The sequence below is a fragment of the Capsicum annuum genome, chromosome 9 (genome assembly GCF_002878395.1).
Source record: "Capsicum annuum cultivar UCD-10X-F1 chromosome 9, UCD10Xv1.1, whole genome shotgun sequence".
Classification (NCBI taxonomy): Eukaryota; Viridiplantae; Streptophyta; class Magnoliopsida; order Solanales; family Solanaceae; genus Capsicum; species Capsicum annuum.
The window spans coordinates 37,113,756-37,123,391 of record NC_061119.1 but is presented as its reverse complement, the minus strand read 5'-3'; the positions used below and the strand labels follow the sequence as shown (position 1 = coordinate 37,123,391).

The 9,636-nt window shown below is 34.4% G+C and overlaps 1 pseudogene; it reads left to right on the top strand.

Moving 5' to 3' along the window:
• The first annotated feature begins 503 nt into the window (after positions 1-503).
• On the top strand, positions 504-4,666 carry LOC107841598 (annotated as a pseudogene).
• Positions 4,667-9,636: the final 4,970 nt, after the last annotated feature.

The following is a 9,636-nucleotide window of genomic DNA, read 5'->3' as shown; positions in this document are numbered from 1 at the left end:
AATCAAACACTAAAAATAAGTAAGTAAATCACTTGGTTTCTAAGAAAATTTTTTTAAGGAAAATGTTCTCCACAAATTTCCTCCGTACCAAACATATGTCTAAATAATCTATGCAATTCATGCATGATTTCCACTTTCGTCTTGTTGTCTAAATCAAGGTTGCAAAATGCCGTTGTAGGTACCAACGTATACCGCAACAATATTTGAAAAGGCGACAACTTATTATACGAATTGTCTTTCTTCCCTCCAGCTAGCGGCTGATCCAAGAATTCTAACAAAAGTTCAAAAATTCCTCACCTAAAATATAGACCTATATTTTTCTCATAAAAAGTTGAAGACAAAAGTTTATATTCTCATATTATCATATCTCACCAATCATATCATAACTCACCAATCATGTCTAACCATGACGTCAGTTTCTAAAAAACCTTATGTCTCATTAAATATAAAATCAATTGCTAAAGAGTAGAGATTAAAAATCATCTAGGGCAAAACGTGCAACTGATAACAAGACAATAATTATCGAAAATATCACTCAAAAGTATCGCTGGGTAAGTGCCAACACCCTACGCATGCAGGTCAATATAGAGTCTATTATCACCAATTAATTAACCACTAAATTGACCAAACACTCACAATGTATATAAATAAATCTTCCAGTTTCGCGGCCATCCAAAGCAACTCATCAATCATAATTTTGTTGAAGATATTTCTCTCTTTGCTTACTATAATTTTGTTCGTTTTAGTCGACACACTAGCACTTGCAAAGCAGGCAGGGACTATCAGACACTACAAGTTTAATGTACATGCATGTTACGTTTGTGCCTTCTCATTGGTGCATTAATTAGCAAATTTTTCATGATTGTATGCTTTTGTTAATATTAGTTTCTTTATTTTCATGTGGTTGCAGATTCAAATGCAAAATGTGGCAAGATTGTGTGAAACAAAGAGCATTTTGACAGTGAATGGCCAGTTTCCAGGGACTAAAATCATTGCAAGAGAAGGAGACAGATTTGTTATTAAGGTTGTAAACCATGTTCAGTACATTGTCACCATTCATTGGTATGTAATAACTACTAAATATAAGCTAATTCTGTTCCTACTATTACATTTCAACACAATGATGAGTTACCAAAGGAAAATTTCAAACGATTAACTTATATTTACTGATAGAATAAACAATTTTTGCTATCATTCTGTTTTAACTTGTCATAATAGATTACTTGCCTTATTTTCTAGGGTTACTAGATTAATTATTCTAGAGATAATGGTCAAAATCTCACCTAAAGTAAAACTTTTTTGGGAGTTTCCCATCTGAAGGATCACATGTTTGGTGTTTCCTACTTGAACTACACCTCGACCAACTAGTTTCTGATGGTGCGTGGTGTACATTTTTTTTTTTTGTTTAAAAATGGTTTTAAATGACACTTGATCTATGCATTAATTAAGGGAATTAATTGAAAATTTTAAAATAATCAAAAGATAATGGTCAAAAACACATCTGAAGTATCATTTTTTTACAAGTTTCCTACTTAAACTATCAGGTATATTTGCATTTTCTACCTGAATTTATCACAAATTATTTATCAAAAAATGCCTCAAAATTAATGAGCAAGCTGTCATGACAAAGTGTTTGAATGTAATCAATACAAGGCGCGTGACATGACAACTTTCGCCGTAAAATGTTTTGAAGTGTGGTGTGATAAATAGTTGATACTAGTTCAGGTAGGAGGCACAAGACATAAACTTCTGATAATTCGCATTATCTAAGTGATGCTTGTTTTTGACTATTATCTCATTTCTTTTAATAGATATATCAATGGTTGGCTATAGTTATCATTTAAGTTAAATAGTCAATATTTTAATAGATACATCAATGGTTGGCTATAATTATCATTTAAGTTGAATAGTCATTTTTTTTATAGATATATCGATGGTTGGGTACAATTATCATTTCAGCTACCTAAGTTTCTAGTTTTAAAAGATTTATGTGTATTAACATGAGTTTAGGCATGGAGTGAGACAACTAAGAAGTGGATGGGCAGATGGACCTGCTTATATTGCACAATGTCCAATTCAGACAGGGCAGAGTTATGCCTACAATTTCACCATCACTGGTCAAAGAGGAACTTTATTTTGGCATGCTCACATTTCATGGCTAAGAGTAACACTCTATGGACCAATTGTTATTCTTCCAAAGAAGGGTGTTGCTTACCCTTTTCCACAACCTTTCAAGGAAGTACCCATTCTCTTTGGTATTAATCATCTTAAATTTTCAAGTAGCTATGCTACTAGAGGGTCATTTGTAGCTGGTTAGAAGCATGCAAATATTAGTAATACATGTACTATTAGTTATGCGGGCATTAGTAATGCGTGGATAAGCTATCTCTTTACTAGCTACCAAACGGCCCCTAATTGCATTTGTTTTTGTCAAACATTAACTTTTAATCAACCACTGTGCTTAATCTACTTGGATTTTAGGTGAATGGTTGAAGGCAGATACAGAGAAAATAATCAATCAAGCCCTTCAAACAGGAGGAATTCCAAATGTTTCTGATGCTTATACCATCAATGGTCGTCCTGGACTTCTCTACAATTGCTCTGCTAAAGGTAAATATTATAGGTCACGGGTTCAAGCAGTGAAAGTAGCCAATAATGTGTTCATTAGGGTAGGTTGTCTACATCATACTCCTCAGGTGCAACCCTTCTCATGGCGGCTAGGCCTTACGCCACAGGCCCTGCTTCCTTTGACAATTCCACCACCACTGGAATCTTAAAATATCATCAAGCCTCTACTGTTACCAATAAGAGCAACAAATTTCCACTGTCAAAACCAAAACTCCCTATATTCAATGACACAACTTTTGCAACAAGTTTTGACAAGAAAATCAAAAGCTTAGCCAATGCAAAATTTAAAGCCAATGAAGAAAGTTGATAAACATTTTTTCTTCATGTCCTAAAAACCAAACATGTCAAAGAACAAATAACACTAAATTGTCAGCTTCAGCCAAATGTTGCACTGCTTCTGTCTCACTATTTCAATCAATCCAAAGGAATTTATACAACAAATTTTCCAACCAATCCACCATTCAAATTCAATTATACAGGAAATCCACCAAATAACACTTTTGTTACCACAGGCACAAAAGTTGTGATGCTGCCTTTTAATACTAGCGTGGAATTAGTTATGCAGGACACAAGTATTATTGGTGCTGAAAGTCATCCACTTCGCCTACATGGTTTCAATTTCTTTTTGGTTGGTCAAGTATTTGGAAATTATGATTCCAGTAAGAACCCTGCTCATTTCAATCTTGTTGATCCTGCTGAAAGGAACACTGTTGGTTTCCATCTGGAGGTTGGGTCGCCATTCGCTTCCTTGCAGACAATCCAGGTATTAAATTAGATTTTGAAGTTGTATATAGTGATAGTGTCAAGAACTTTTACTCTACTGGTACCATAGGAGGCTTGATATTGAACTGCATGTGGGTCAATTAACTTGATAGTTTAAGAAAAGACATAATACATAAACAGACACTCAAACTTGGCATCAACCGTCAAGTAAACACTCCAACCTTTAGTATGCACATTTAGACACCTCAATTCATCTCTACAGAGTTAGTTAAACAGTCTAACTTACAAAATGATCATCTAGACACCTCCAAAACTTATGTGCGACGCCAACATCCATGAGACACAGCTGGGACGAGTTTGAATGTATAGTTGCCAGTTGACACCAAGTTAAGGTGTCTAGATGTGAACTCTCAAAGTTAGAGTGCTTACTTATCAGTTGAACCCAAGTCTAAATGTTGGTTTATATATTAAAACAATTATATTGTCAGCCACCAGAACATACACTCATTTACATAGATAACTATTTGAATTTAAATGTTGAAGTATCATTTTTATTTTTTTTTGAATTTTTTGACATGATATTGTTGTATATGGATATGACTTTTTAGGAGTATGGTTTATGCACTGTCATTATGAAGTACACACAAGTTGGGGCTTGAAAATGGCTTGGCAGGTAATGGATGACAAAGTTCCCAGGCAGAAGTTACCTCCTCCACCAGCTGATCTTCCTAAATGTTGATATCTTTCATCTTGTAGTACTCCTACTATAATGCTTCTTGTTCCTTGTTATGGCTTCTTTGTTTTGGCCCACCATGATAATTATATAACAACTATATGAGTGCAAATTAAGGTACTACGTTACACAAAAAATGTACTGACAGTTGGTTTGATATAAATGTTTTGGGAAATCCGCTACGTGGATCAGTTCAGTTCTCCTTTCCCAGTAGCATAAGAAGTCCAAGACTGGTGAAGTTCGATCCAAAACCTATGCAATAGCAGGCCAAGGCCTCATGATCGCGGAGTTGACCAGGTCAACTCCTACCCTTTCGCGACCTTAATCTTGCTATCGCGGAGGTGAACAGTCCTACATCTGTTCCGAACCATGGGATAGCGGTGGCCACTCCGTGGTAGAAGAGCTTTCCAACTTATCACCTTCACGATCATGATAAGCTCAGTGATTGCGGCGCACCAGCTGACAGAAGAAAATTACTTCTTTAAAACGGTCACAAATATGTTGAAACTCACCCGCCCCGCGAATCCTAACCCAAACCATCACAGTATATTTCAAATGATATTACTGTCTTGTACAAAATCTCAAAATATAATTGGGCCATAAATACTCAAAATAAGGGATACATATGGTAGGTTTATCAATTAATGTGTTTGCATATTAATTTTTCACATAACCATGATAACTTGGTATAATTTGGCAGGAATATTGTCCTAGCCAGTGACCAGTTTTGAAGAGATAAATCAAAGGTAAAAATTAAAGCTGCCACTACAGCAAAAACAATCTTTAGCGGCAATAAATATGCACCTTAACAAAGAGTGCTAAAATTTTTACCGACATAATTAATTGTCATTGGATCGAATGTCGCTATAGACTTTAGGGCATTTACAAAAAGACCTAAAATGTAATTGTGACTAGTAAATGTCTATAAGAGAATATATTTGGCAGCAATTAAGCTATTTCCATAAATTAATTGCCACTAAAGATCATTTTTGGTGTAGTGTGCAGATATCATATTGGACATGATTGATTTTTTTTTTTTTTATAATGTCACTGCTTTATATCATTGATTGCTCAATCAATATCCTTGCTCACTACCAAGAAGCTAAAGAAAATTGATGAATATACTAGCATATATAGTCCGAAAGTGTGAAAATTATGTAAAGTGAATTTTTTGGAAGAATGAATATCATTGTTTTCTAAAGTTTTTAGAATAGTTTAGTGATGCAATATCATAGGTTCTTGTAGAATGTTCTAGTGTAGTGTCTTGAACAAGTAACTTGTAGAATTTTCTAGATATTCTAGAGTAGTGGTAGAAGATAAAGTTCACTAAATTTTTCTTGTAGAATTATGTAGACGATTTTCTAGAACCATTCATGAACAAGTATAAATCGGGATGGTCTTATATATTTGTAATCAATCAAAAAATTAAAAACCAATTCAAGTAATATTTTTCATATTTACGTTCTTCCTTCTCTTTTATAGCTCCCTCTTTTTAGGAGAATCTTCCTATCTTAGTTAACGATCTTGGGCTAGCAGAAGGTCTCTCTAATTACACCTTTCTTCTACTATTCTCTATATGGTATCAGAGTTAAAGTCATAAATTGATTTGTGCATATTTCAAGGTCGGGTTTATGATTGATTAACTAGTTTGTGCGAATGGATTTAAGTGGTCGTGTTAATGGACTGGGAATGGAGTTGTTGAGTCAGTCCAATTACAAGTAATGAAAGACATGTATGGAATCATACCTTATGGACGAGGATTTGTGGGATGTTGTTAATGGGAGTGACACAAGTCCTCCAAATGACGGATCGGAGAATAGTAGTGCATACAAGAAGTAAAAGCAGATTAATGTGAAGGCAGAGTTCATTCTGAAGAGGTCTATATCCTCCAGTTTATTTGACCACATCATAAGGTGTAAATCAGCTCATGAAATACGGAGGACCCTCGATCAACTGTTCAACAAGAAAAATGAAGGTCAAATACAAATATTAGGTAATGAATTAACGAACACCACTTAAGGTAATATTTCTATTGCCGAGTACTTTTTAAAGATTAAGAACTTATGTTTTGAGGTTTCTTTATTGAGTACGGATGAGGCTATATCTGAAGCACGAATGAGAAGAATTATCATTCATGGTTTGAAATCAGAATATATTTTCTTTGTGACATCAACTCAGGGATGGGTTCAACAACCATTCCTGAAGGAATTTGAGAATTTATTACCGTCTCAAGAGTTACTAGCCAAACAATTGACCGGTGAATTTGTCAAAGAAAGGGAAGAAAAAGCTCTTGTAGCTGACAAAAGGAACGTTAAAAGAAAAATAAGAGATATCACTCACTCTCGATCCTTAGGTGTCCGTTTAAGTCCACCTAAAAAGAAAGAAAAGTTTTATGACAATTATTGTGAAAAGCCTCTTAGGTGTTATCGGTGTGGTAAAGTCAGAAACATAAGGAGATATTACCAAGCCACAGAGAGCAACATGGCTCAAACTATAAAAGTCGTTGAAGAAGAAGACGAAGACTGGGAAAGGTGTTTGGTAGCTGAGCGTAAAGCAATATATGCATTGACTTCCATTAATTTTGAAAGAGACTGGACCATGAATTTAGAATATAATACAATCCATCATGTGGAGAAGACACTGACAAAAAGTAAGAAAATTTTGAAGACATTCAAATAGGTGGAACGGTAGCTGCTATCAAGGAAATCAAAGAACCAGATCCTGAAAATGACGCTAAAAGTCTAGATATGAAGGATATTGAAGTAGATTCTTAGTAGACAGTGTTCGAAACCCTATATGTTAGTGATGACCTTAATGAAGAAAGCATTAAGAGAGATGTAGTAGAAGTTGATGTCTCTAATAAATCATCTATTGTATCAAGGTCAATTACTGGCTCAAAGCAAATATTGGAAGTTGATAAAGAAGCTAAAGATCTAATGAACGATGAACTTGAAAGAAAAGCCTCAATTTTAGATGGAGAGACATACAATATGATTGAAGAGCTAGAAATGAAATCTAGTGATGGATCCTGTTATGATACTGAGGCTTCACGAAAAATTGATGATCAGATCGTCATTAAATTAAATGAGAAGACCGATACTGATGAAATATCTTTATGTTATAGAGTTGCTTCAGAAAGAGTAAGTTCTAAAATCTTAAATTCTAGAGCTCCAAACTTTTCCATCACATGTGTGTTTTCAGATAATGAAGTTGTGGGGGAGTTCATAGAAAGGGAGAGCTCGAGAAGTCAACATCATAAAACTCAGCAAGGATAAATTGATAATGGAAAATATTCATCATTGGAAAAAGAAAGAGGAGTTGGGAAAAAACTGCTAAGAGTTTCGCCAAGACATGGTTCAAAGCTTCGCTTAAGTTCTTCTACAACGAGTTTAGGATAGCTTCCAAAAAATCACTTTAAGAGGGAGTGCGAAAATTATGTAAAGTGAATTTTTTGGAAGAATGAATATCATAGTTTTCTAGTTAAGTTCTTGTAGAATGTTCTAGTGTAGTGTCTTGAACAAGTAACTTGTAGAATTATCTAGATATTCTAGAGTAGCGGTAAAAGATAAAGTTCACTAGATTTTTCTTGTAGAATTATCTGAAAGATTTTCTTGAACCATCCATGAACAAGTATAAATAGAGATGGTCTTATACATTTGTAACCAACCAAAAAAATAAAAACCAATTCAAGTAGTATTCTCCATATTTAAGTTCTTGCTTCTCTTTTATAGCTTCCTCTTTTTAGTTGAATCTTTCGATCTTAGTTAATGATCTTTGGCTCACAGAAGATCTCTCCAATTACATATTTCTTTTGCTATTTTCTATAGAAAGGACCAAACACGACTGAGCTTTCTTCACTTTGGATTTATTATATCGGTCTCAATCATATACTTTAGACTCCAATGATCATGTATACACTTGTATGACCAATATGCCCATCCAAAGGTTGCTCTTCCATACACATCTAACTGTGCTTTCTCGAAGTTCTGATGATGTTAGTTTGATTTAGGCTCTTTTGCAAACTCGTTAACACATTCTCCTGTAGTTCATTTGATATATTATTAGAAGAACATGGAAGTATAATAATCTTTGCATTAACGATTCTTGAACTAAACTATGGGACTCACCAACAAAGGTTAAGGGTTCATTAGATTGGGTAATTTCTCCAAGTGTTGATGCACGTTGGTTTTGTATGTAGTCTATGTCTTGTTGTACATTAAATTGTTTAAACTTGTCTGGGTAGAGATTGTAGTAATGGACGTCTATGACTGAGCGAGGAAGGCATTGAGAAAATGAAAGCAGCTGTATGTTCTTTGCATAGCCCAATCAAATTCGAGAAGATCACGTAGGCTGTACTAGGATACTTCCTCACTATATTGTAACCAGCTTGGTAGTACTTGTAACTTGATTAGATTATTCAATGGAACATGTTCTGCTCGAGGCTCATTCATCGGTTCCATGGCTACAAGGCCTGTCCTATTAGCATACTTGAAATTTTATTTGTCAATCGACTGTTATTTGGCTAACTAATTTTGATTTTAAAATTTTCTCAAAATGTATATCGATGGTTTTTTTATAAACTTTTCGTTAAGAAGTCTTATGACTTTAACTGTTTCTTTAATTTTGGAATCTCCCCACTCGGCAGATCCATCTCTAGTTCCGCTATGGTCATTCTCATTTTGTGATCCTGGAACTTCATGAAGGTCTATTATGACCTTTATATTGCATTTCTTGCAAGATGTTTTTTTAATAAATTTAGAGCTTTGCATGTTTAGCAGAAACGATACCTAATGACCTTGAAATAGGCGATCTTGAATTTTTGACTCCCACTTGTCCGACTAGAGGTGATTGCTCAATGATAAGCACCCTCCGCCTCCAACCTTAAGATTGTGGGTTTAAATCAACAAGGGAGCAAAAAGGTGGGATCCTTCTATGTGTAGAGAATAGCAAAAGAAAGGTGTAATTGGGGAAACCTTCTACTAGCCCAAAATCGTTAACTAAGATTAGAAGATTCAACTAAAGAAGAGGAAAGTATGAAAGAGAAGTTTTGTTATGGAAGAAGATTACTTGTATTTGCTTTGTATTGAATTTGTTTTTGGTTGGTTACAAATGTACAAGACCATCCCTATTTATACTAATCTATGGATGATTCTAGAAATTCTTCTAGATACATCTACAAGAATATTCTACCAAATTTTATCCTCTACAATACTCTAGAATATCTAGATAATTCTTCAAGATAATTATCTATGTATCCACACTAGTACATTCTAGAAAATCAATACTATTCCAAAAAAAAAAAATCATCTTTAGCTTTTTTGCACTCCCCCTTAAAGTGATTATTTGAAAACAATCCCAAGCTTGTCGTGGAAGAATTCAAACGAAGCTTTGAACTATGCCTTGGTAGAAATCCTTGTAATTTTTTCTCTGCTCCTGTAACTACTTCAAATAATGAAATTTTTTTGTCATCAATTGATCCTGCAAAGATATGTGTACCAACAGAAGTTTTATCTCTATAACGTACCGACTTCATAATATTTCCTTTTGGCCTT